Source organism: Pinus tabuliformis, chromosome 6, assembly GCF_031772625.1.
Source record: "Pinus tabuliformis cultivar Carrire ecotype Pingquan chromosome 6, CPIR1, whole genome shotgun sequence".
Taxonomy (NCBI): Eukaryota; Viridiplantae; Streptophyta; class Pinopsida; order Pinales; family Pinaceae; genus Pinus; species Pinus tabuliformis.
The window spans coordinates 145412240-145438914 of NC_142292.1; the positions used below are offsets into that span (position 1 = coordinate 145412240).

At 37.7% G+C, this 26675-nt stretch overlaps 2 non-coding genes across 2 annotated transcripts; one reads left to right on the forward strand and one right to left on the reverse strand.

The window, feature by feature from the left end:
- The first annotated feature begins 20127 nt into the window (after positions 1–20127).
- On the forward strand, positions 20128–20199 carry TRNAL-AAG (transfer RNA leucine (anticodon AAG)). Its single transcript has one exon. It is a non-coding gene; the product is annotated as a tRNA-Leu (tRNA).
- A 414-nt stretch (positions 20200–20613) lies between these two features.
- On the reverse strand, positions 20614–20685 carry TRNAW-CCA (transfer RNA tryptophan (anticodon CCA)). The gene has a single exon. It is a non-coding gene; the product is annotated as a tRNA-Trp (tRNA).
- Positions 20686–26675: the final 5990 nt, after the last annotated feature.

The following is a 26675-nucleotide window of genomic DNA, read 5'->3' on the forward strand; positions in this document are numbered from 1 at the left end:
GTCGGCCATATGAGTACATTTTTATCATTTTTTCGAACTCGTTAAAACTTACGAAAAAGTGAAAACCATGAGTACATTTTTATCCCTTTTTCGAACTCGTTAAAACTTACGAAAAAGTGAAACCTTAGAGTCATCTTTTAAGCCCTTTTCTGACTCCTAAAACATGAAAAGATTGCCGAGCGTTTCTTTTACACTCGTTAAAACGGAATTAAAAGACGGTCCCCTTTTAGCTCTTTTCTGACCGCAAAATCAGGAAAAGATTGCCGGGTTTTTGTCGTTTCAAACTCGATAAGGAAATAAAACGACGTGTCCTTGATTGCTTTTTACTTTTCAGGTCGACGACACTATTATGAAAGTACTCCTTGGTCGCAAGATCAAGCGGTTCCCCCAGGTATTATTTTATATTTTTTCGGGCTTGAGGGACACAAATATACGAAAAAGTTCAACGTGGAGTCTCCTTTTGTTTTTTCAGACTCTCTAAAATTGAAAAACGCCGAGTTTCTCCTATACTGGACTCGTTAAACTTTTACAGTAGAGGACCTGTTCAATTACAAACAGGAACGAACCACTCCTTCCTAGGGTTCGAATTTAAACTAGGTTGGACTCGTCCGAAGGATGAGCTTATAATCAAGCATATGTTATCCTCCTCAAGCTTGTTAAAAATAAAGAGGTACTTGCCAGAAATGGTGGGGGAAAAGAGAGAAGAATGAACCTGTTTGTCACCTTTTGTCTCAGAAGAAACTTTATTACCACTCTTGAACACGACACTTTTCATTCACCTGGGTTGGGAAATCTTTTACCTCACAGTTGACCAAATCACTTTGAAAGTCTTTAACTGGGTTTCGGGGATTAACTTTGAGTTATTCGTCACCAAGCCATCTGTTGTGTCGTTATGTGTTCAAGAGGTCTGCAAGCAAAACTTTCATCTGCAAAATACTTGTCATCCATTTGACCATCCCTGAGTCAGTCCTTACAGCAACATTTCTTCAACTTGAACAATGATTTCGTGTTGCGGGCTTGCCTGCAACGGGTCGCTTTCTATCGACATCGACACATTATCTAGAAAGATGACTTAGGAATCGACAGTACCTTGAAGTCTGCATGCATCAATGGCAGGTTTCTCGCCTTTGACGTCAGTTTACATCATTGACTTTCGATCAAAGGATTCCGTGAAGTGTTCGACATCAAAACATCTATTCACATTTCACGGGTTGTGCTTGGTACTTTGAGAACCATTGACATTACTGGTGGTTTCTCTCACGCTTGTTAACAGTTTACATCATTGACTGGTAATCAAGTGGTTTCTATCATGTTCGACATCGAATCATTTAATCACATGGCTAGAATCGTACCAATTCGGGAAGTAGAAGTGAAGACCCTGGATCTAGTTTCTACCATCCAGGCTGCGAGGAGTTTTGTATTCATTATCTATGTAGACTAATCATAAACAGATGGCTGCGTCCATACTGTGTCTACAAAAGTCTATTAAAATGATGTACTGCAAGATCATTCCTGTATCAGAATAGTTAGTCCATTAGTTAAAGTTTTGAATCTGAGTATGGGAATGCCTACCTCAGTGATGATATAATCTTATCCATGTATTTTGTGTTGAAAATTGCAGGTTCCAACCAGGCCATCCACAAGACAATCCTTGAAATGATAAAGCGCTTCACCCTTCCTAGAATTACAAAACCCTACTCTATTCCAGGCTTCGCACTTTAGGGGGCAATCTGTTACACTAAAAAATGTCACCTTGACTACTTACAGTTAGTATGGCTCAAATCAACAGTCATGCTACCCTCTTAGGCAAGTCTCATGCCTCTGTTATCCATCTCAAACTCAAAGAAGAGAGAAAGTCTTGTAAAAAATGTGTTTATCTCTGGGGTCGCAGGTTCTCTCTAGCCTTACCTGCGGGGACGCTCACAATGTTCACAAAAGCTGCGTCCTTGGACGCTCTGTATGTTAAGGGACAGGTGCGTCCTTCTGTAAAAGGCAAAATGCGCAAGTTTCATCTTAAAAAAGTTACTTGTGGTTACTTCTAGAACTTTCTAGAGGTCGGTTTGATGAAATGGATGCGCCTCCAGTTGGTTCATGTATCTCTATTAAGGGGGAACTTATCCCATCAATAAGGGAGCTATCCCACCCAAAGAGGGGGATGATCCCATTGATAGTGGACCTGAATAACCTCTTTACAGCACTATAAATAAAGGCATTGAGCCAGAAGGAGAGGAGGTTGGAGTTATACATTTTCTTTGGGTAAATGCTGCAGGATTTAGGTCTTCCATTAGAGCCTTTGTGAGGAGAGATTGTCTTCACTTGATTCTACTTGGGAGAGGGTGAGCTTTGTCAAAGTAGAGGAAAACCCTTGATGGACCCTGGGAGGAACTTGCACAACACCAAGGCCAGGTTGTAAGAGTTTCTTTGTTTCGTTATTAATACAAACTGGTTTATTTTTCTCAATAGCTTGTGTTAATGAGTTATTTCATGTGTTCCTTGGTCTGCATGTTGAATATATGTTTTATTATATGAAATGCAAGTGCTTGGTAATTGTTTGATTGTTTGTGGTTGCAGGAATTGACTTGAAGGAGGAGCTCATCCGGATCGTCAAGAACGGACTTCAACAACAGCGTTTTGGAATAAGGTAAGCCTAAACACTTGTAGTTTTCATGTTGTAAAAGGTGTATTTAGAGAAAGATCACTCCATTTTGTCTTGTTTGTCATTAGAATGTCTTAGACTTCTAGGAAGGTCAGTCGTGTCCGCACCCTTGACCAATTCCGTGTGACAACTTTTGCCACCAAGGGAAGAGTGATACAAGGGACTGTGGAGGGAGAAAATAGTGAGGGATTTAGGGACTGTTTGGGTAGGGTTTAATTAGGGAAATAGGGAATTAGGGAATGATTTAGGAGTTTTTGAGATAGGACTAGGGTTTGGGAATTTGTGTTTGAGATTTTGGGAAATGGGAATTGGGGTATGGGATTAGTGAATTTAGGGGTATGTGAATGTAGGGAATAGGAAAATCAAGGGAAAAAATGGAGTAAGGGAGTGTGAGGTGGGGGAATAACTTGGCAGCCAAACAGTCAATACAAAACCCTAGCACTGTTTTCTTTGGTAGGGTTTGATTTCCTTATTCAACACCATAAGACAACCACCATCAAACAAGCACCAACATGGGATGAAAAGCAATGATGGAAGAATTACTTGTATAAGTGATGATCCACGAGTTTTGGGCGATTTGGAGCAAGTTTTCGGAGTTTTCGGGCTTGTTGGTTATATGCGCCATGCCCAATGAGTGTGTCGTGCCCATGCAATTTTGAACTGGAAGTCGAAGCCCAGTGCGCCGTGCCTCCTGCCCAGTGCGTCATGCCTCTGTTTTTTGGTCGATTTTCACCAATTCCTCTCGCTTTCTCACCAACACGACTTTGCCTTGCTTCCACTTTGTCTTGGAGTGCAAATGAACTTTTCAAATGAAGAAACGACTTATAAACAAGAAGCTTTTAAATTTTTGGCTCATAAAACCCATTCTTACAATGTTTTGAAAATGACTTTGTTTTTTACTTTGTTTGGAGCTTTTTCACTTCTTTAGAACTTGTGATGGACTTAATGACCTGTGCTTTGTTTGTTTTTCAGGTGGTTGGAACTACTGGGGCTAGGGAAAGAGACCAGGGTTACAGGTGGAGTGATTCACATATGAAGAAAATAAAATTACATAAATTTGTACCATAAAAGCAAAAATACTTTATTTTTCCTCAAAACAGAGTTTTGAGGAAAGACACATCTCTAAGCACTTGATGATAAAGTTTATTGATGCTGGAACCTCCTCATGTGCCTACAGGTTGTTATTGGACACTTTGAAACACTTTTTTGATGAAACCCTAGACCTAAATGACAATGAAACCCTAAAACAAAACCTTTGCAATCTTTAAGACAAAAGATGACTGTAAATGCTTTGAAATGAAAAAACATGAGCCAGCAGGTAGATAACAGGAGGGAAACTGTAGGAAAGCCACTACCATCAAATGATCCATGCGCCTAATGGAATGCATCTAACTAAGAGGGACACCTAATATGCAATGTAACAAGAGGATTTGATCTCTGATGGAGGGATGAATATACCGACACTAACTGAATTATTAGCATTAATTAATGCCCGAAGAAAGAAAATGGAAACACCTAGTAAGCAACCTGAAAGCTCTAGCATGACTCGCGAAGAACAGGAAGAAATGCAACATGATATATCAAAATTACAAGACCAAGTACAACAAATTTCACTCTCACTAAAGGTAAATGAAGCCAAGATGAATGGCATGGAAGCTAATATGAATGGCATGCAAGTTAAGATGGATGGTGTAGAAGCTAAGATGGATGGCGTGGAAGCTAAGATGGACGGTTTAAAGAAAGGCATAGAAGCTAGGATGAATGGCATGGACGCTAAGATGAATGGCATGGATGATAAGATGGAAGAATTGAAGATAAATTTAAATAAGTTGCTACAAGAAATGGTCACTAATGGTGAAAGGGTAGTAAAGGAAACTCATGATGAGAACAAACAAAATGTTAATCATGATTTCATAGACTCTAATATTGGATTAAAGACCCACCATGTTCCAAAAATTGATATGAGAAAGTTTGATGGAAAGGATCCTGGAACATGGATACTATAGATGGAGCAATTTTTCGATCTCCATAATGTGCAAAGCTAATTGCTAAATCTCAAACAAGAGGGTTTAATGATGGAGCACATTGAGGACTTCCAAAAATTGAACATAAGGGTAAAAGATATTCCAGAGGAGCATAGGATTGATGTGTTCATAGGGACTTTAAAGGATAATATCCAACATGAGGTTCGCCTTTGGGAACCTGATTCATTGGAGAAGGCATTCAGGTTAGCAAGAAAAATGGAAAGCAAAATTATGGCAACGAGGAAGCCTACCACTCACAACTATAAAGATGGAAGTGTTGTTGCCCCTATCCTTCCACAACCTACAAGGTTGACACCACAACAATTGGAAGAAAAAAGAGCAAAAGGTCTTTGTTACAGTTGTGATAGCAAATACACTAAAGGTCATAATTATGATGAGAAGAAATTATTCTACATAGATTGTGAAGAGGAGGAAGAAAGGGAACAAGAAATGTCAAAAGAAGACGATATACTCCGGGAACAAACCCTAGATAAAGAAGAAATGAATCCGACCATATCTTGTAATGCATTGGCTGGAATTACCACTCCTCAAACTATCAAGATAGAAGGACATATCAAGAAGAAAAAGGTAATATTGATTGATTCAGGAAGTACCCATAATTTTATTCATCGTAAGATAGCAAAGGAATTGAATTGCTTCCTATATCCAACGCCAGAGTGTCAAGTGATGGTTTCAAGTGGAGGAACCATAAATTGCTCTGGAAAGTGCCATAATATCAAGCTATCCATGGGAGAATATGTATTGAATAGCCCAATGCTTTCCATTCCAATGGGTGGTGTTGATGTTGTACTACGAGTCCAATGGCTACAATAGCTTTTAATTTTCAAGAACTTTTCATGAAATTTTGTGCGGAAGGAAAGGAAGTTGAATTAAGGGGTATTGTAAGGAAACTGGGAAAGATAATAAGCTCTAACGATATGACAAAGCTTCTAAAGAAGGAACAACGAGGTGTAATTGCACAATTATGTTCGCTAGAGGTTCCCACATCGAAATCATCTATTTCTCCATATATCCAAAAAGCCTTAGACAATCATTCCAAGGTATTTGAGACTCCCAAAGGTCTCCCACCTATTCGTGATCATGATCATGCTATTCATTTGATTCCAAGAAGTGTTCCTCCAAACATCAGGCTGTACAGATATCCCTATGCCCAAAAGAGTGAAATTGAATGTATGATTGCATAAATGCTAGAGGCCGGTATAATTCAACCTAGTCAAAGTTCTTTCTCTACTCTAGTAGTATTGGTGCACAAGAAGGATGGATCATGGTGCATGTGTCTGGATTATAGGGAGCTCAACAAGCTCACTATTAAAGATAAATTTCCCATTCCTGTCATTGATGAATTATTGGATGAATTGCATAGATCAATTTACTTCACCAAGTTGGATCTTCGTTCAGGATATCATCAAATCAGAATGAAGACTAAAGACATTCCAAAAACAACATTTAGAACTCATGAGGGTCATTATGAATTTTTGGTCATGCCTTTTGGCCTTACCAATGCACCTTCTACATTTCAGGGTTTGATCAATTCCATTTTCAAACCCTTCCTTAGAAAATTTTTGTTAGTATTTTTTGATGATATACTAATCTACAGCAAGTCTTGGAAGGATCATGTTGAACATGTTGACAAGGTGCTCAAACTATTGAAGGAGAAACAATTATATGCAAAAAGCTCCAAATGTTTCTTTGGAGTACAAGAGGTGGAATATCTGGGTCATATTGTATCTCATGAAGGTGTTAAGGTAGACCCTAGCAAAATTAAAGCCATTGAGGAATGGAAAATCCCCACATTCATAAGGCATCTGCGAGGATTTCTCGGGTTGACAGGGTATTATCGCAAGTTTGTTAAAGTGGAGACTAATATGCCATAGGGAATCTCCGATTTGCTAAAGCGGAGACTAATATGCCATGTGGCCTCCTTCGATAGTGCTTATTATAATACACCGAAAATTTTTAAAAGCGCTGTCACATATGTGTTTCGGAGTTTAGATATTTTCTTATTATTATGAAGAACCAATGTTATATGTATTAGAGTTTTACTATCAGAGGTTTCTAAAATAATTCCTCCAATGTCATACCTCTAATATAACTCTATTATCAAAAGGTTCCTCCCACCAATAGACTACAACCACTCTATGGCTTTCCTGCCACATCATTCTGACCAATCATGTGAGGGGAAATCTGGTTCCACCAATCAGAAGCCTCCCTTGACTAGGGTTTTGACCATCAAAAGGATAAGGTTATCCCAAAATTTCCTTTAAGTTCATAGCCTCACTCCTATGCACCACAACAAAGCCTTCTCTCTGATTCTTGTCATGACTCAACCAACGGACCTCACCTCTACATCACGTATTGTCTTAGTCGAAGAGCTCTAGAACCTCCCCGATTATAAGCTTTGTTGTTGCAAAGGATTCCTCAACCTAGTCTTTCCGACTATGTCTCTATCTCAGGAATCTTGTACATCCCCATACGTGCTTCACGGTTTGATGATGATACCTTTGCTTACTTTGGATGATCTACGACATTATCCCTCCTGAGCTTGGGTGATATGTTCTCTAATGGATTCGTGGCCGACGAGTCTTCCCTTCCCACTGGGAAGGAATCCTACCGAAGGCATCATAGGCGCTCTTGCGTTGCTTACCTACCATGGTTTTGGTATGGACTCCTGAGATCTTCCTACCTCTCCTACTATATGTTGACTATACCAGATCCTATGCCATGATTGCAAGAAGCTCCATGCCACTTGATGAAACCTTCTGGTGCCTCGAAAACCATCCTAAGATGCCAATAATAGATATCCAACCTGCTGAGAAAGCCAGGTTGCAGGCCATTTAGGAAAAGCTGGCACCTCGTCTGATCCCAAGGGGAAAATCCCATTGACATTAATCTAATGCTTCTCATGCAACACAACAACTTGTAACTTTGAAAAAAAAAGGCATGCAAGTGGATAAACACCCTATTATCCGACAGGTCTGCCATGTAATCTTCATATTAATAAAAGGGTCTCAGAACCCACTATCTTTCAAGTTTGATCAAACCTCTTGTGGGGCGACCATGACATGTAATGAGTTATGTCTCTTCCTTAATAAGTTATTACTCTTTGTTTTCATGTGGTTTGTTATAGCATGCGATTCGTTATGCCTCTTAAGCATCAAACATTCTATGTTTACCTTTGGAAGTCATTACACACATCTTTGCCTTCAAATTTTACACACATGCATCTATATATATATATATAAGTCATCCCCACATGGATGTACCACATATGCAAACATAATCAACATAATGCAGTCCTTCAATCTAGAACCAGTAGTGGAATCAGAGGTTTACTCATCAGAACATTCAAAATGACACAACACAAAACATTTGTGATATGGGTACCTTCGATCTGGAATAGATGCGATAACATAATTAACTCATTTTAATAACTCTATCAGGTCCATAATATCGGAGGTTTTGATATCAAAGGTTTTGATATCCGAGATAATCACAACATTCCATAGTTTTCAAACTTGTGCTATAATAAAGCTATGATATGGTGGACGACAAATTACAATTAAACTCATTTTAATATCAATATTGCATCCATCTTGTCAGCCATTTTAGATGATGGCACATAATGAAAGTTTTAATAAATGGATGTGATCTTAGATTAAATCCAATTTTGTAATTATATCGGGTCTGCAAGTGAATTAATACACCATATCGGGTCCGCATATCGGATATTGGAGAAAATATGAGGTCAAAGATTATCGCATATCGTAGCACACGCCTTCAAGAATATTAGCGAGATATGGATCTCAGAGGAAGTGCTCTATCGCAAGTCAAACATCAAGGGGTTTCAAGTGCTATCATATAACAAAAATATTGAATCATCAACTGCACATATATGATATCATTGTTCGTCTGTATACTTAACACATTTCGAATTTAAACACATCAATGGTGACACTAATCTAATCGCATATAATAACAAATATGACAAACTTGAATTAAAACAATACATAAGCCCAAAAATATAGCATCAACGTAAAGATAATAGTACCCGACACACATTCACTATGCTCATAAGCAAAATCGTTGTGGTTCTTCTTTCTATTAAGACTTGTTTATAGCTATAGTAGTAAAAACAAAAACACTTTTCGCAAAATTTTAGAAGCCCCTTTCTTCATAACAATGAAGGGGATTTAAAGTTTAAAGTCGAAACTAAAATATAGAAAAGTCCATAAAATGTTGTGATGGTCCAAACAAACCACACTTAAAATAAAAATACAAACTAATAGTACAATCCTGTTACAACAAGTTGATCAAGACTTGGACAAAGACTTCTCTGGAAATCGTTGTTGAAGTTCCAATATATTTGTCATCGCCTTCAATTTAGGTGGATGTTCAGGCCTAATGTGCATTCGTGTAGTGAATAACGCATCACTGAGAGATGGCAGCACCTGACTGATTGTATTTAGAAGACACCTCAACATCAACCATTTCCCATGTGGTTTAACTACGAAATGCCAATGTCATTCCAAGTCAATATTTGATAGAGATTTTATCCGCTCAGCCTTCTTCTTTGATGATTCTTGCCAAGATTTTGTCAATATTTTAACATCGGGCAACGTATCTTCTAGGCACTCCGAGATTAAATTTGCCTCCAAGAGGTTGTCATTGATTGATTGAATCATGTTGCTAGATATGTCCCTAGCACTATGGATTACCATCTCTGCATTTTTAAGCCTTATCTCCCATCCTTGGAAGATAATCTCTTTCTGAGATTTTTCTATCTTGGGCAGATTTTCTAGTCGGCCCTTAGAGTTGTTCTATCAATCAATGAAATCAAAGATTTTCTCTTCAAATTCCTTTCCATATGTCCTCAGATCGGACAGTTGATTCACAAGTGCATCAGCTGATTGGCACATCTCTTCGATAATGCCTAGGTTTTGGCAAAATAGAACCTGCTGATCAACAAACAAGTTATTTAGCTCCCCTGCTTCTTTCATGAATTTTGTTGTCTTAGGATTAGCCTTCAGTTGCTCAATCCTATGCTCTAGCTCCTATATCTGTACATCCCGACTCTTCATGTCAGATTCATATTGAATCTTCTGCCCATCGAAACTGGTTTGCAATTGTGAAAATTGAGCTTGCCATTGCTGGACGATTCCTTTATTTTCGTTTTCTAAATTTTGTTCAAAGTGCCTTATTCTATCATCTTTCTCCCTTAAGAGTTGTTGCACTTTTGTGGCTTTTTCAATTGTTGCACTAGCATAGGCTCCTGCATATTGTGATTGTTGGGTTGCGTTATATTCTTTTCACGACTAGAGGGGGGGCGGAGCCTCCCCGTCGAGGGGGTTTGAGGGGGGTGGGTAGTCCCCCTCTATGGGGTCCGGGGCAATGCCCCGAAATTTTTTTTTTTGACCCTATATTAGGTTGGGTGGACCTACCTATGGTTTTGTGCATGGTTTTCGGTCCATGGTATTGGAAAAAAAAAATGGACCCTATATTAGGTTGGGTGGACCTACCTATTGGTTTTCGCACATGGTTTTGGACGTGATGGTTTTCAGTCCATGGTCCAGGGGAAAATCTTTGTGTATATTTGTTTTATGTGTTATCCTCTCGCATTGTTTATTTTTGTGTTTTAAAATTCGTATGCAGGTAATTTCTATATGGGGTTAAAACCTACATTTGGTATCAGAGTCGTTTTGGCTTCAAGGGAATGCCTTTGTTGCTGAGGGGTTTTGCTCGGGCTTGTGGTAGACCCTGTTCAGTGGGAGATCTGTGGGATTGATTCTGGTGGTGAAAGAAGATGGCGAGTAGTGGAAAGATAGAGATCGAGAAATTTAATGGTTAGAGTTTTGAGTTATGGAAACTCAAGATGGAGGATCTGTTGGGGGATAAAGATCAATGAATTGTGGTAGATCCAGGTACTAAACCAATGGGAGTGTCCGATGAAGAATGGAAGAAGTTGGATAGGAAGGCTAAGAGCATAATAATATTGTGTGTCTCAGATTCAGTATTGCTGAATGTATCAAGGGAAGCTATGACAAAGGCTTTGTGGGACAAGTTAGGGAATTTGTACCAATCTAAATCTCTGGTGAATAAACTGTTCCTACAGAAAAAGTTGTATAACCGGAGGATGAAAGATGGAGACTCGGTGATAGAACATTTGAACGCATTTAATACTGTGGTAAGCCAATTATTATCTGTTGATATTAAAATTTCAGATGAAGATAAGTGCATCAGTTTGTTGTGTTCTCTACCAGATTCGTGGGATAGTCTGGATATTGTAATAGGTAGCAGTGCAATTTCCTTGCAGTTTGATGAAATAGTCTCATCCTTACTGATGGAGGAGATGAGACAGAAAAATATAGAGAGCCAAAATGGTGATGCCTTATCTGTACAAGGACGGTACCAGAACATAAACAAAATTAAGTCATTGAGTGGGAGATCTAAATCTAGAGGGAGATCTAAATCTCCAGGAAAACCTGTAAAGGTGGTGTGCTGGAAATGCGGAAAGGAAGGGCACTACAAAAGGGACTGTAAATCTAAATCTCCTAACAAAGGAAAGGGATCTGATGATGCTCTTTCTGCAGAGGCGAAAACCACCTCAGATGAAGGTGGGGATGTGTACTTGGCTTCCTAAAGTACACATGTAGAGCATGAGGCACAGTTGATTGACTCAGGTGCATCCTTTCAATTCACTCCCCATAAAGAGTGGTTATGTGAGTATGATAAATACGATGGTGGTGATGTCTTCTTAGGGAATGATAGGAAGGCTAGAATTGTTGGTCGCAGAAAAGTAAAGTTGAAGTTGCAAGGTGGAAGGGTTAGAACACTTTTGGGTGTTCTGCATATTCCTGCATTGGCCAGAAATCTAATTTCTGTAAGAAAGTTGGATGATGCAGGTGTAAAAATAGTGTTTGAGAAGGATACCTACAAGATGGTTCGGGGATCATAGGTATTAATGCGAGGAGTTCGGTTTGGAACTCTGTACAATCTGCAAGGTAGCACTGTTGTTGATGGGCGCAACATTTCTGTGGTTCCTAAAAGTGGAGCAGAAAATCTAGTGGTCTCTGGAGAGAAGACCATGTTGTGGCATCAAAGGCTTGGACATATTGGAGAGAAGGGCCTTCGAATACTTCATGGTAAAGGTATGGTAGAAGGTATGAGTAATATCTCTCTGGATTTTGATTTCTGTGAAAATTGTGTATATGGGAAGCAAAATCGGGTGAGTCTCCCCTCTGGTGGTAAGAGGGAAAAACATATATTAGAGCTTGTGCAGAGTGATGTGTTTGGACCTGTGAAGGTTCCATCACTAGGTAAGTATGTGTACTATTTATCATTTATAGATGACTTCTCAAGGAATACATGGATATATTTCCTTAAGAAGAAATATGAAGTCTTTGACAAGTTTAAAGAATTTAAGGCTCTGGTAGAAAACCAGACAGAGGAGAAGATAAAGGTGTTGAGGTTAGATAATGGTGGAGAGTTTTGCAGCAAGGAATTTGAAGAATTCTGTAAGAAGTGTGGTATGGCACGACAGAAGACTACTCCATACACACCTAAGAAAAATGGAGTTACGGAAAGAATGAACAAGATATTGATGGAAAGGGCAAGAAGCATGCTCAGTGGTGCCGGTTTAGGACAGGAATTCTGGGCAGAGGCGGTGGAGACAGCATGTTACCTGGTCAACATATCACCTTCATCAGCATTGGAGGATAAGACTCCACAAGAGGTATGGACTGGTAAGAAGCCCTCTCTTTCACATTTGAGGGTATTTGGATGTGATGCATATGTACATGTTCCAAAGGAGAAAAGAAGCAAGTTGGATAGTAAATCTAAAAAGTGCATCTTTATTGGGTATAAGAATGGTTTAAAGGGTTATAAGCTTTGGAACCTAGTAACAAGGAAGGTTGTGTACAACTGATATGTCTTGTTCAGAGAGGTGAAAGATGTTATTAAACATGAAGTCCAACCCAAGGAACCTGAGAAGATAGAGTTTGAGCTAAAAGAGGAAGAATCAAACTCTACAGTAGAGGAGGAATCAAAAGATGAAGGGCCACAAAATCTAGGTCTGAGAAGATCAGTTCGAGAAAAAAGGCAGCCAGAAAGGTATAGTCCATCTGCTTTATGTTCAAATTTTTCTTTATCTATTACTGATGATGATCCCAGAACTGTGAAGGAAGCAGTAGATTTAGAGGATGGAAAACTCTGGACAGAGGCCATGGTTGATGAAATGGCATCTTTGCATAAAAATGAGGCTTGGGATGTGGTGGAGTTGTCGGCTGGAAGGAAACCCATTGGCGGCAAATGGGTGTTCAAGAAGAAGACAAATGCAGAAGGAAATGTGGAAAAATACAAAGCTCGATTGGTAGCAAAAGGTTATTCCCAGGTGTCGGGAATTGATTTTGGTGATATTTTTTCTCTTGTTGCCAAGGTAGCTTCTATTAGATTACTTTTATCTGTTGCTGCTGCTTTTGAGGTAGAACAAATGGATGTGAAGACATCATTTCTTCACGGGGATCTAGAAGAGAATATCTATATGAAGCAACCTGAAGGCTTTGTGGTGAAGGGTAAGAAAGAACTGGTATGCAAGTTAAAGAAGTCTCTGTATGGGTTAAAACAGTCACCAAGGATGTGGTATCAGAAATTTGATACATTTATACGGGGACTTGGCTTCACCAGAAGCAAAGTAGATCACTGTGTGTATTTTAAATTAATTGGTGACTGTGTTATTTATTTGGTCTTGTATGTGGATGATATGTTGCTAGTTGGAAATGACAAAGAAATTATCAAGGATTTGAAGACCCAATTGTCCTTCAAATTCGACATGAAAGATATTGGTGCTGTAAACTATATTTTGGGCATGGAAATTAAAAGAGATTGGGCAAGGAGGAAGCTTTGGTTAAACCAGAGGAAGTATGTCGAGACAATATTGCAGAGGTTTAATATGCAGGATAATAAACCGGTGAAGGTTCCTATTCATGTAGGTGTAAAGTTATCTGTTGAATAGTGTTGCAAGCCACAAGAAGAGGAAGAGGACATGCCCCGTGTTCCATATGCAAGAGCAGTCGGTAGCCTGATGTATGCAATGGTATATACTAGACTAGACATTGCACATGCAGTGGGAGTATTGAGTAGGTTTATGTCAAAACCAAAAAAGGAGCATTGGACAACAGTGAAGTGGGTTTTCAGGTATTTGTGTGGCACTAGTGATTATGGTTTGTGCTACCAAGGAAGACCAGGATTGGACAGAGTGTTGGATATTCATGGCTTTGTTGATGCAGACTGGGCTGGAGATATGGATCAGAGAAGATCTACAAGTGGGTATGCGTTTAACCTATTTGGAGGTTCAGTAAGTTGGATAAGTAAGAAACAATCTATAGTGGCACTATCAACTACATAGGTAGAATACATGGCAACCACTCATGCAAGCAAGGAAGCAGTTTGGCTACAGAGATTGTGTTCAAGTATGGGGTTAGTACAAGGAGCTATAAGGATAGACTATGACAACCAAAGTGCAATTTTCTTGGCAAAGAACCTTGTTTATCATTCAAACACAAAACACATCAATATCACTTTATGAGAGATATGATAAAAGACAAAAAGGTGTTGTTGGTAAAGGTGGACACTTTGAAGAATACTGTAGATGTATTGACAAAATATGTGAGTTTTGAGAAGTTCTCTTGGTGTAGAGAAACAATGGACGTTGTAGGGCTGGATAAATGACTAAGCTCTCATGTGACCCCCTGTGGAAAGAAAGCAACAAGTGGGAGAATGTTGGGTTGTGTTATATTCTTTCCATGACTAGCCCACGTAGTTAACTGGGGGGTTAGAGGGGTGCAGAGACCCCCCTTTGTTGCACCAATTATGCAGTGGGGGGGGGGTCACAGGGGGGCAGGTAGCCCCCCTCTACAGGGTTCGGGGCAGTGCCCCAGGGAATTTTTTTTTGGACCCTATATTAGGTTGGGTGGACCTACCTATGGTTTTGTGCATGGTTTTCACACATGGTTTTGGACGCGATGGTTTTCGGTCCATGGTTTTGGACGCGATGGTTTTCGATCCATGGTATTGGATGCTTCGGCATGTATAAATATGTATTGTAACATTGAAAGGAACATAATGAAAAATCAATTTGGTAGTCCCAATTTTGGGATCCAGGAGAAAATCTCTGTGTATATGTGTTTTATGTGTTATGCTCTCGCATTGTTTATTTTTGTGTTTTAGAATTTTTATGCAAGCAATTTCTGTACGGGGTTAAAACCTACATTTTAGAAGATTTGAGTTATGGAAATTTTGTTCAAGGTGCCTTATTCTATCATATTTATCCCTTAAGAGTTGTTTCACTTCTGTAGCTTTGTTAATTGTTGCACTAGCATAGGCTCCTGCATATTGTGATAGTCTCATAAGATCTTCAGTAGGGGTCACTTGGGCATCTTTCCACAGTACTTCAAAAGATGTATTTATAGGGACCAAAGCATGTTTTTATTCAATCCTTCTCCTCTTTCTCTACCTGCTGACTACTGCTCTGTGTTTCGGACTGTAAAATACGTCTAGAGGAGGAATCTCCTCAATATTGAGAATAACCTCAGAGGTCGGAAAAACTGGGATGATTTCTAGATCATCATTGTCCATAGTTTCCTTAGAAGGCTCAACAGTGAACGAGCTCTTCTCAGTGATGACAAAAGTCTGAGAAATCTGTGTCTGCGACGAAATTTGTTGTTTTTTAGGGTCACTCTCTTTAATAAACTATTCCCAAATCCCATCCAGACTTTCTTCTGTCGCTACCTTCTCTGCCTTTGATTCGCTAGTTGTCGATGTTTCAGTTACATGAATTGCATCTTGACTCTGAGATGTGCTCGCTCTTGTGTCTTGTTTTGTGTTCTAGTGATTTAGATTCAAAATTTCACTGGGCAAATGGGAAATCCTTTTAACCCTGTATTGATGAAACTGCACTAATTCCTTGGGGCTGAGCCGTCCTGTTGCTTCTCTTTCAACCTTTGAATAATTTAACGTTGATTGAAAGAAATCATCAAATTTATCAGGCTCGTTTGTAAACTGCCTGATCTTTGCCTGTGTTGTAATATTTTTTGCAGTATCTACTGGATCATATTGCTGATTTGGAATGGTTGGAAAGTTCATCAGTTGGATTTCCTCCATCTCCTTAGTAGCATGTTTGAAATTATCTAAAGAATAGAATCCACATCGATATGGAAAAACATGCCACATTGTCTTTTTTCTTTCTTTCATGACCTTAGACATGCCATCTCCCACAGTTTGGTAGGTTATTTCCCAAGCTAGGAGCTTATCGGGGACATACAAGGGCAACACATGAGGTTGTGAAAGGCTGCCAAAAACTTGAACATAGGTAAATTATTCCTCCCCAAACCATCTTCCAATTGATAACAGGTCAATATTGGCTTCAGCGGAGATTCTAGGGCACTTCTCATTGAAAACAAATTGGTAAATAGGAAGGATGATGCCATGGCTAATATTGTAAAAATGGGGTCGATATTTTGACGCCCATAGAATATCATGGTAAATATGAATAGGCAAGGGTATTCAATAGTCCATTTCCATCCCTTGGATGGAAAATCTAAAGTGAAACAAATACAATCCATAATGTAGGTACTCAAGTAGAACAGGACAACAACAATTTCAGTAAACTTATGTTTTTTCCTATATTCTTGGATTACGTTGCTTAGCTTGTTGGACAAAATAGTTCCCTAGTTCTTTACATAACCATCAGAGGCAGCTTCAATCAAGGGAGCCCATTGGTTTGAAAACTTCTAGGTATTCTCATATCCAAACAATCTACACATCATTGCAGCAGCATACATACCCTTTTCCTCTCTCTTATGCTTGCTAGCGTCTCTTCTCCATCCTTGAATGGCCTCAAATTGATGTTCATTTTCCTACTTGAACTTGTCAACGAACTATTTATCATATTTCTTCTGAGCTGCTGGGAGGTGGTACATCGCAGAAAAGTCTTTTGCAATGAAAGAGTCGATGACCATTGTCTCTGGGTCATGAAGTTCCTATATGCGATGTTCATATGATCAATGACCCACCTGATCATATCCATATAAGGCAAGATGCTTGGGCAAGCGCCAATTCTATAAGAAACGAATTGGCCACATCATTGTATGTAATTTCTGAAACAAGAACCCAATCCTCTGTTGTAACTATTCTTTATGTGACTTTTGGCCTTCATCTTCAAAAATCTTATACATGGCCTCTCAACTAGAGACCCCAACATCAGGGTGCATGTCATGTCAAAAAATAGCTTAGGGATTTCTGTGACCTCAGGAGCACGACCAACTAGCTATTGTTGAACGGGAATTTTCCTTCTGGGTTTAGCCGATCGAGACATTTCTCGTGAATTCTGCTTATCGGGACTAGCCTGCGAGGAAAAAACACAAGAATGACCAACACCTACACTTAGAGAAAATGACCAATTATGCATGAATCCAATACTTTTATGAGCGAAATCTTTGGGGATCCTTAGTATTAATGAAAGCATTTACAATATCAAAAACCATAAATTCACTGCATTTCACCATTAATTGATAGAACATGCATCCACGTGGCCTTCGGCACACGTCAGCTTTAACAGACATTTTTATTAGAGAAATCACATCGTTGTCCTACCAAAACTTGCGATCTCCTCTGTCTCTGGAGCCGATTACTTTTATGAGAACATATTTAATATAAAATCACATCTGCCCTTCATCACAACTTTTCGAATGAAACCTTTGCTTAGATCCACCGATCTTTGATTGCAATATGTCTTACTATACGCGTCAGCTTTACCAGAGATTTTAATTGGAAAAATAAGATGGTTGTCCTGGCAAAACTTGCGATCTCATCTATCTCTCGAACTGGTTTATTTTATCAAAACATCTTTAATATAATATCACATCTGCCCTTCATCGCAACTTTTGGAATGAAACCTTCGCTTGCATCTGCCGATCTTTGATTACGATATGCCAATAGCCCTTGCCTCCTTTCAACTCTTTGTGACCATCGTGCTAGCCCCCAAATCGAAGCCCTCTCTATTGGGCATTTCCATTTGGAGGTGTAACCTTCGTGGACGAAATTTCAATTTGTCGATTGTTTATCACCTTCTGTGTTTGGCCCTTGGTCTTGTAGCTCTTCATGTGACCCTAGTCTAGTGCCCATATCAAAACCCTTCAATCGGAGGATATGAATCAGAGGTTTCGCTTTGATGCACAATATGCCTCAACCTTTGATCTCTAATCTCCCATACGTGATGCCATTGCCACCACATATCTGCCCCCTGTTGCCTTGTGAGTAATGCCACGTGTTACCCCTTTTTGGCCTACTGTGAGCCTTGAAATTGTTGAATCCAACTGCCATGTATCAATCATGTTGGCACGCCGTTGCCACATGTCTCTTATCAGATCCAGTGTTTTGCTACCACGCGTCCCTTTGGGAGGAGAAAGAAAACACCCTAGCTTCTTTCGTTTAGCACACAAATCCTTTGTTAATTTCTTATTGTCCATCTTGACACATTAACACTAGCGGCCCATTCCCGACGATTTCACTCTGCCTAATATCACATATTTGGGACGTCTGTCATGTTAAAACCTCTGATACCTAATAAGTTGTCTTTTTGGCTCCAACACGGATGAAGTCACGGTTCGCATGTCATATCGGCGCTGCTTTGTGCGTCTTAGTGCAAATGCTAGTATATTGGTGACGTACATAAAAATGCTTGATGCATTAGGGAATGTGAAAATTTTTGTTAAGGCTACGATTTCTAGGTCTTCCTGTTCTCAAGTGCGCGAAGGCATTTAGTCCTTAACGCATCGGGAAATGTGCCAAATTATTAGCTTTCGATGTTAAGAGCTTCCTATTGTAAAATATTTATGGGCATTTGGTTTAGTGGTATGATTATTGCTTAGGGTGTGAAAAGTCTTGAGTTCAATTCTCGGAATGCCCTATAGGTTGAATATTCTTTGTATCAATTCAATTATGGGAATGCCTTGTTTTTAGATAATCTTATGAGAACTTCTATAAACTATTATAAACAGAGTTTTGGTATGATTTTCATTAAAAAATTCTAGTAAAAACTTTAGAAAATCTTGTAAAATTTGATTTTCATTAAAAAATTCTAGTAAAAACTTTAGGAAATCTAGTAAAATTTTTACACAGCGGTGGTGTGCAAAATTTTTGTGATGGTATTGAATCCATTTCCACCATCTAAAAAACAATTCAAACACTCTTATGATCAAAATTAAAAATAAAAAATAAAAAAATCACAAAATTGTAACAAAAATAATAACTTTCCCTAACATTTTTGTAAAAGACAACACCATTTATTTTAACTAACCCTAACCCGCAAGCAAACTCAGCGTTCAACAATTTAATTTCTTTTAATACCCAACAAAATAGAATTCTATTCCTCAAATTATTAAACTCCAAAGAAAATTTCTATTGCGCGTCTCATTTTGTAGTGAGGAGCTCTTTTTATTTAGCAATCCACTCTCAACAATTTAATCTGTTTTATAGAACCAACCGAATGAAGTTATATTCTTCAAATTTTCTAACCCGCAAGCAAACTCAGCGTTCAACAATTTAATTTCTTTTAATACCCAACAAAATAGAGTTCTATTCCTCAAATTATTAAACTCCAAAGAAAATTTCTATTGCGCGTTTCATTTTGTAGCGAGGTGCTCTTTTTATTTAGCAACCCACTCTCAACAATTTAATCTGTTTTATAGCACCAACCGAATGAAATTATATTCTTCAAATTTTTTAGGTTTATGTGATCTATGTTGAATAATTAAGAAAATACTTTGGTAGTAATTATATAGAAAAGTTTTGGTAACGTGTTTTGAACAGCAAAAGGTATGTGATTTATATTGAATAATTAAGAAAATACTTGGGCTAGTAACGTGTTTTGAACAACAAAATTTTTTCTATATAATTTAGGACCGAAAATATTTTCTTAATCATTCCTCAAATTATTAAAAAAAAATCTATTGCCCTTTTCAGTTTGTACTCCTGTAATTTTTTCAGAGTTGTACTCCTGTAATTTAGCAACCCACTCTCAACGATTTAATCTTCTTTTAACACCCAACAGAATGAAGTTCTATTCCTCAAATTATTAAACTCTACCTTTGGAATGCTGTTAGGGTTACGGCTTCCAGGGCAAAATTTCTAATGTTTTCAGTTGCTTTTGTAGTTATGTGCGTGGGCATCTAGTTCAATTCTCGGAATGCCCCATATATAGACAATATCTCATTTGTTTGGGCTTATAGAAACAGAAAGGATCTCCTTACCGAAAGCTTATATAGGCGGTCATACTCTTAGGGTTGACTCGTCCTCTTAAGTTTACGTCTCCAATGGAAAGTTTCCTGTTACTTTTAAGAAGCGCCAAATTTTCAGCGATTTTACAACGTGTTAGGGCATTTGGTCTAGTGGTATGATTCTCGCTTAAGGTGCGAGAGGGCCCGAGTTCAATTCTCGGAATGCCAAATCCACGCCAAACAAGGCACACATAAAAAAGCGGGTTTAAGAATGACGCCAAACAAGGCACACATAAAAGCCACGCCAAACAAGGCACACATAAAAGCCACGCCAAACAAGGCACACATAAAAAAGCTGGTTTAAGAATTAAATCCCGTTAGCGCACCGTCTTTCGAAAAGCTTCTCTACGCGGTTATATTTCCTAGAAAACATCTAACGGCAATATATGGAAAGAAAGAAAAAGCAGCCACAAACTTCACATGCAGCCCGAAAGGAAAAATCATAAAAGGTTCAGGACGTGCCAAGTTCAATCCTGATAGCTTCCCGTCTTTCGAAAAGCTTCTCTAGGCTCCGAAAGGCTTTACTTCACTCCAGCGGTGTACCGCCGCAGTAAATAAAAAGAGAGCCAGCAAAAGGGGGATTTGAACCCGACGTGAATCGAACACGCAACCTTCTGATCTGGAGTCAGACGCGCTACCATTGCGCCACGGATCCCTATCCGATAGGCTATGCTGTTCGCAAAATCTGATTAATAAGCGAAGCTGGTTTAAAGTGGAAAAAGTCCGAGTTCAATACTGTGGATGCCCCATATTTATCAAATAAACCAGGCACATAAAAATCTGGCTTGAGGTGCGAGAACTCCCGAGTTCAATCCTGTGAATGCTAATATGGTACTGCTAATGCATGTATTTCGGTATTGCTAGGGGGTCACTGGTACTGCTAATATATTTTGGTAGACGGTTCACTGGTACTGCTAATGTATTTCGGTATTCCTAGGGGATCACTGGTACTACTAATATAAATGGTATTGCTAGGGTTTACTGGTACTGCTAATGCGTTTTGCTAAGCACATCAGGCACGGCAAAGGTTGCGACAGGAGCCCTCCCGCACCCGAAGCTTAGACAAATGCATCAGGTAGGATGCTCGTCATTCCTACCGGAAAAGGGCGTAGAGCAATGGGGGCATTCCGAGAATCGAACTCAGGACCTCTCGCACCCAAAGCGAGAATCATACTACTAGACCAACTGACCTAGAATTTTCCTAATCATGTCAGAATTTAAATATCCCTGCTCCACTCCACCGGTAGGTTAAATTTGCTGGCGCTTTTTCCTAATCATGTCAGAATTTAAATATCCCTGCTCCACTCCACCGGTAGGTTAAATTTGCTGGCGCTGTCAAAAGACACGTAGGTTCGAGATAAATGGCTTTTAATCCCTTTTATAAGAAAACTAAATGTCTCTTTCACTGATATTGTAATGCTTTATACGCAGCCGTTTCCTACTTTAAACTATTATCAAATGAAGAAGTAGAGTGAGGGCGTTATTAGCAGATCCAAGAAAGGAGAGCTATGACATAGTTTAGTTCCCGCGCCAGTCAAAGTTAATTGCATTATTTGCACTGCGGTAGCGGAAGGTTTTATTTTCGATGCATATTTTTTACAAAACTCGATTTGTCATAGCGAGATCTCTTGTGAACATTACAAACTAGTCTCCTTTAATTGATTACTTCTTTAGTCCTTGTTCGTTTGTTTACATTGCAAATCTCAATAGATGCTTATCTTTATTTTTCCAGTAGGAATAGTTTAGTGTAGTTACTTGCTAATGTGATAGGGATATTGTCCAATACGTAGATGTCGTTGGTTTTTAAGGTTTGTAATAATAAATAATAATATTATTATATAAAAAAGGGAAAATTTGATTTACAGGCAATTCTTGTACTCCACTGTGAGGTGGCAAATCTACTATAAGATTTGGAAGTGTCAAGGCACGTGGGTTTCACTAGGGAGAAATACCATACCACGTGCATTCATATTGGGGGATATATAATGAGGGAAAAATGACATAATATATTAAGCATATATTAGGGGGAAAAGGGTTTTTATATTGACAGGTATAAAAAATGGACCTCAAAGTTAATGAAAAAATATTAAGGGGTATACAAAATGTTAATGAAAAAATGGATAACTACAATCTCTAATGAAGGTAGGGGTTTTTTAAACTAAAAAGGTGTATTGGGTTCGTATTGGTAGGGAGTTAAATAATGTGATTTTTAGAGGTATTTTCCAATATTTAATCAAACTAGGAGTATTGTTTAGTATGCCATGAATGCACATGATATGTCATTGAATGAAGCCCCCGTGTGTCAAGGTTGTAAAGGTCATAAATATCTCAATCTTTTGAATCCAAGAAAGAAACAAAGAGAAATGTTGATCATATCTAACTCAATGGCTATTTAGCTTTGTGGATAAGTCGAGCAATAGGCCTTTGGAATTTTCATTAAGTCCCTTTCCAAATTTCTTCTATTTGGATTGTGGTCCCCATGTTACTATTCAAGATTCAATTTATCGCAAATGACGAGGACATGGTGTGGAAGGTGATGTGGGTTGTGGATGTGACATGGATTGTGATGTGTGACGGGTGATGTGGAAACATAGATTTATATTTTCCAAAAAAAAACTGATTTATTAAGAAGATTTAGATTTTGATTACTTTCATATCAAGGAATTCCACAACAAAATTACATCATCCAAAATTTTAATAGGAATAAAACATCTAAACTTTTCCAATGGTTGACTTATTAAGAAGTTCTAGATTTTTGGACTTTCGGATAAAGAAAAGACTTATAGATCCTCATTGTTCCATCTTGAAGATCCACCAAGGATTAACGAATAAAAAACCTTGAATTTGACATTTTTGTCTCAAATAATGTTTTTTTGTTTCGTTTTTCTTCTAACTATTGACAAAAGACAATTCTAACTAGTTTTTGTTTTCTGGATAATTTTTTCCAATACCTAAACATATCCATACCTAGACATATCAATGATTCTGCATCTGCATTTAGACTTTTGCTAATTCATAAATTAAAAAAAAATATGGATTCTAAATCTTCTTAATATAATAAATCTAACATAAAATTTGGAAATTTTTGTGATTAAATAATAAATCCCACCATTCAAATTCTATCCATTAACAAAAAAGGCACAAAACAGAATTTATAGATCACACGGGGCAAAAGATCAAAGAGATAGGAGGTTCAAATTGACATTAGTTTGGGTCGGGTGGTTGTCACAATGATATGGGAACATAACATACACTATCGAGAATATGTGTCTCTACTCACTAAATAAAGTATGTGTTTCCACAACTTCGTATTTACGGTCCATCAACATTACTTATGAAGATATTTTTGTATAGTCAAGAACATTGCTTATAAATATTTATTTATTTATTTTTATAGTTAAGAGCATTGTTGTTTATTGTTTTGTCTTTATTTTGTTAAATAGTGATTTAATTTTGAAATTATAAGTTAGGTAGAGATCTATTTAATGTATATGGTGTTGTTTTTAAAGATAATTTTATGGTTAGGTGTATTGTTGGTGTTCATTTATTTTGTTTTTCTATTTAGAGTGTCATTGACATTGTTTTTAAATATATTTTGTTGTTAGATATATTATTTGTGTTTATTGTGTTATAATAGTAATTTATATTTAATTATAAATCATTTAGAGATTAATTTAAAGTTATGTAATTTTTTTTGTTTGCGATAATTTTTAACAATATTATGTGTACAACGTATTTGATAAAATGAAGTTAACGATTGATTTCTATATATGCCTATCATATCATTGAACACATAATTAAATCAAAGATTTGTTTTTGGGGCAATGAAACTTTCTTTATAACAATTTGATTGTTTAGTTTTTGGAGGTGTATATATCCCATCCTTGTACAAGTACTATATATGTGCTGCTGAAGAACTAGTCATTTTATGCTTTCATCGGTGTAAGTGGCTTTTATGTGAGCTCAAATCCATACCCTACTTGAACTCCCAGTGGCAATTGAAAGACTAATGCATGCCAAGGAAACTTGGCTAAGCGTGCAAAATCAATTTATATGCATTAGTTACCTTGGTGACTGATTTGCAGGTGGCAATTGTGAGATAATTAGGACAATGTACTAATGCATAGGCTAGGATGACCAAGGATGTCTTTCCAAGTAAGGGTGAATGACCTATGAGGCTTTGCATAACAAGTTTCAATGGAGGACAATGTGATCCAAGAATGTCATGGATTGTGTGTTATCTGTGATATGCCATATTGATGTTTGTGACCTAGTGAAGCAAGGACATGATCTCTATAGAGTATTAATTTATTTCCTATATGGATGACAACACAATATTATGTCAGGAATTTAGTTGTTTGTGTAGTTGTAACATCCACTGGAAGGTGATCAATTGTTCTTTCCATACTCTCCCCTTCAATTGGAGAGAATATGGTGCCATATCTCTTTCAAGATTTGAATATGAGCTTTGAGACAACATCTTAGAGAAATGTCTACTCTAGGAGAGAGATATCATTTATGTTTAGAATAATGGTTATTTTAGGAGGATCATTATATCACCTTCTCAGCTCATAAATATTGTAAAATTACGTATGCAAATTGTCATCTCAAACCTCATCCTTTCTTCATGAACTAAAACTGGATCTACTTGAGGCATCTTAGGCCCCACAAAATACATCACACTAGAGGATAGCCTATAAATATATCTTTTAACAAGATCTAACCCACATATAGAGGAACCTAAAGAAAGTACTTTCCATTTCCCATAAGGAGCATAGAGCTAATGTTGAGCATGTATTGTAAAGGATGCAATTGGGCTCTATTAGCGCCTGAAACACACACTTTTATATTGTAAGCATGGATTTTTACATAATACGTTGAAGACTAACTAGTCACCAACATTCTTGTTGAAATAGGATGCATGGGTCTCTAGCTATGATTCCTAAAAATCAATTACCATAATCCCCCCCCATGAAAAGAAGTGGTGGGCGACTTGGTGTTTAGTAGAGATTTGATAAAATTTTCAGAAAGGGGAAGGGTGCATATTCAAAATTAAGTAGGAATTCAAAACTCAACTAAGACAAAGTAAATAAGTGCATCGACTCTATAGCTCAAAATATTTAGATCCTTATGTTTTAGAGTATCACAAGTTCTCATATATACTTACTATAAGAATTAAGCTAGAGGTTATAATGATTTCATGTCCAACTTCTAGATGATTTAAGAACTTGTATTTCCATTATTGTGTAGCTCCTTTCAGATACCCAACCTTATATTTCAATGCATTACATACTCTATTCAAGTGAAAAAGAAGTGCAATCACTCAAATCATAAAGTCCAACAAATACCAACAATACAAGCCCACATGTCATCATGACTTACACATCAATAAGATGATTCAAGATCATAAGGAAGGATGTATGGCGAGAGGAAATTAAATTGAACTAAGGAAAAATCAAATGGACACATGTTGATTTCATAAAATTCCATGTCGCCATGATTATGTTAATAAAGCTAACTCAACAGGGTTTTGACCAATTAGAGGTTGGCATGTGGTAATGGTAATGTGAAAAAAAGAAGATTGAGGTTACAAGTTTCTATTCTATTGGATGACATGTAGCATTGCTCAGATGTGGAAAAGGCAAGTGGACCCCTTATTTTATCAAAAATATTTTTAATTCATTTTCCTTTCTAATTTCAAACAAAACTTTGATGCATCGTTTAAAGGTTTTGGCTCCACCACGATGAGGAGATCTTTAATATTATTCTCATAACATGCAAAACATGTTCCATGGACTCATTGTTGAGATTTATAATTTTTAGTGATGATTTGGATCATATAGGTTAGGTGAATCAGAGACAATACATTTTTGTGTTGTAAATTTTCTTGAACAAACCTAATATGTGCTTTAACTATGTTTTGTGGTATTATTAGATTTTTTTTCATGGAAATATCTGGGAAAATCCACCCAAAGGGACCACTTCACGTCGTCTTATTAGCAGAGCCTAACCCTAAGGGTGTCGCGGATAATTGACCCTGTGACCTCCCATTAGCGAGGTGCTTTAGCCACAAGAACTCAGCCAATTGAGCCATCCATCGGTGCTTACAGTATTATTAGTTTCATGGGTCGATATGAATATTTCTATGTACACCATGTAAAACGTGACCAAGGATACCTAGAGAGAAATCAAATGATATATATTAATGAGTTTTCATGTCTGAGAGAAATATTAAGTGATGTAGAAGATTAATAAGGATAACATAGGATAAAAATATATGAAGTGTAAGATCGTGACAAGTGGCATTCACATAAAATGTCAAAGAAAACAATTAGGGAATTTCATGTCTTAATCCACTTAGCATCAAGTCATCCATAATAATTGTAGCAATTATAGATGGAAGATTTCCATCTAATCAAACTTCGCCATGTGGTAGAGTGACATCATTTGAATCAATTCCGTGGGACATCTAAATTCCTTGGATAGTGTTATGTGATAATGGAATGTATTGGGTACTTGAATACCCTTAGAGTGTTTTTTTTCAAAATTTTGCTAGTACCCAATTCCTAATTTTAATGGATACAAATATTGTCATATAATTGGAGTCGAAGAGCCATAAAGATTCCTCTCCTTGTGTCCTTATAG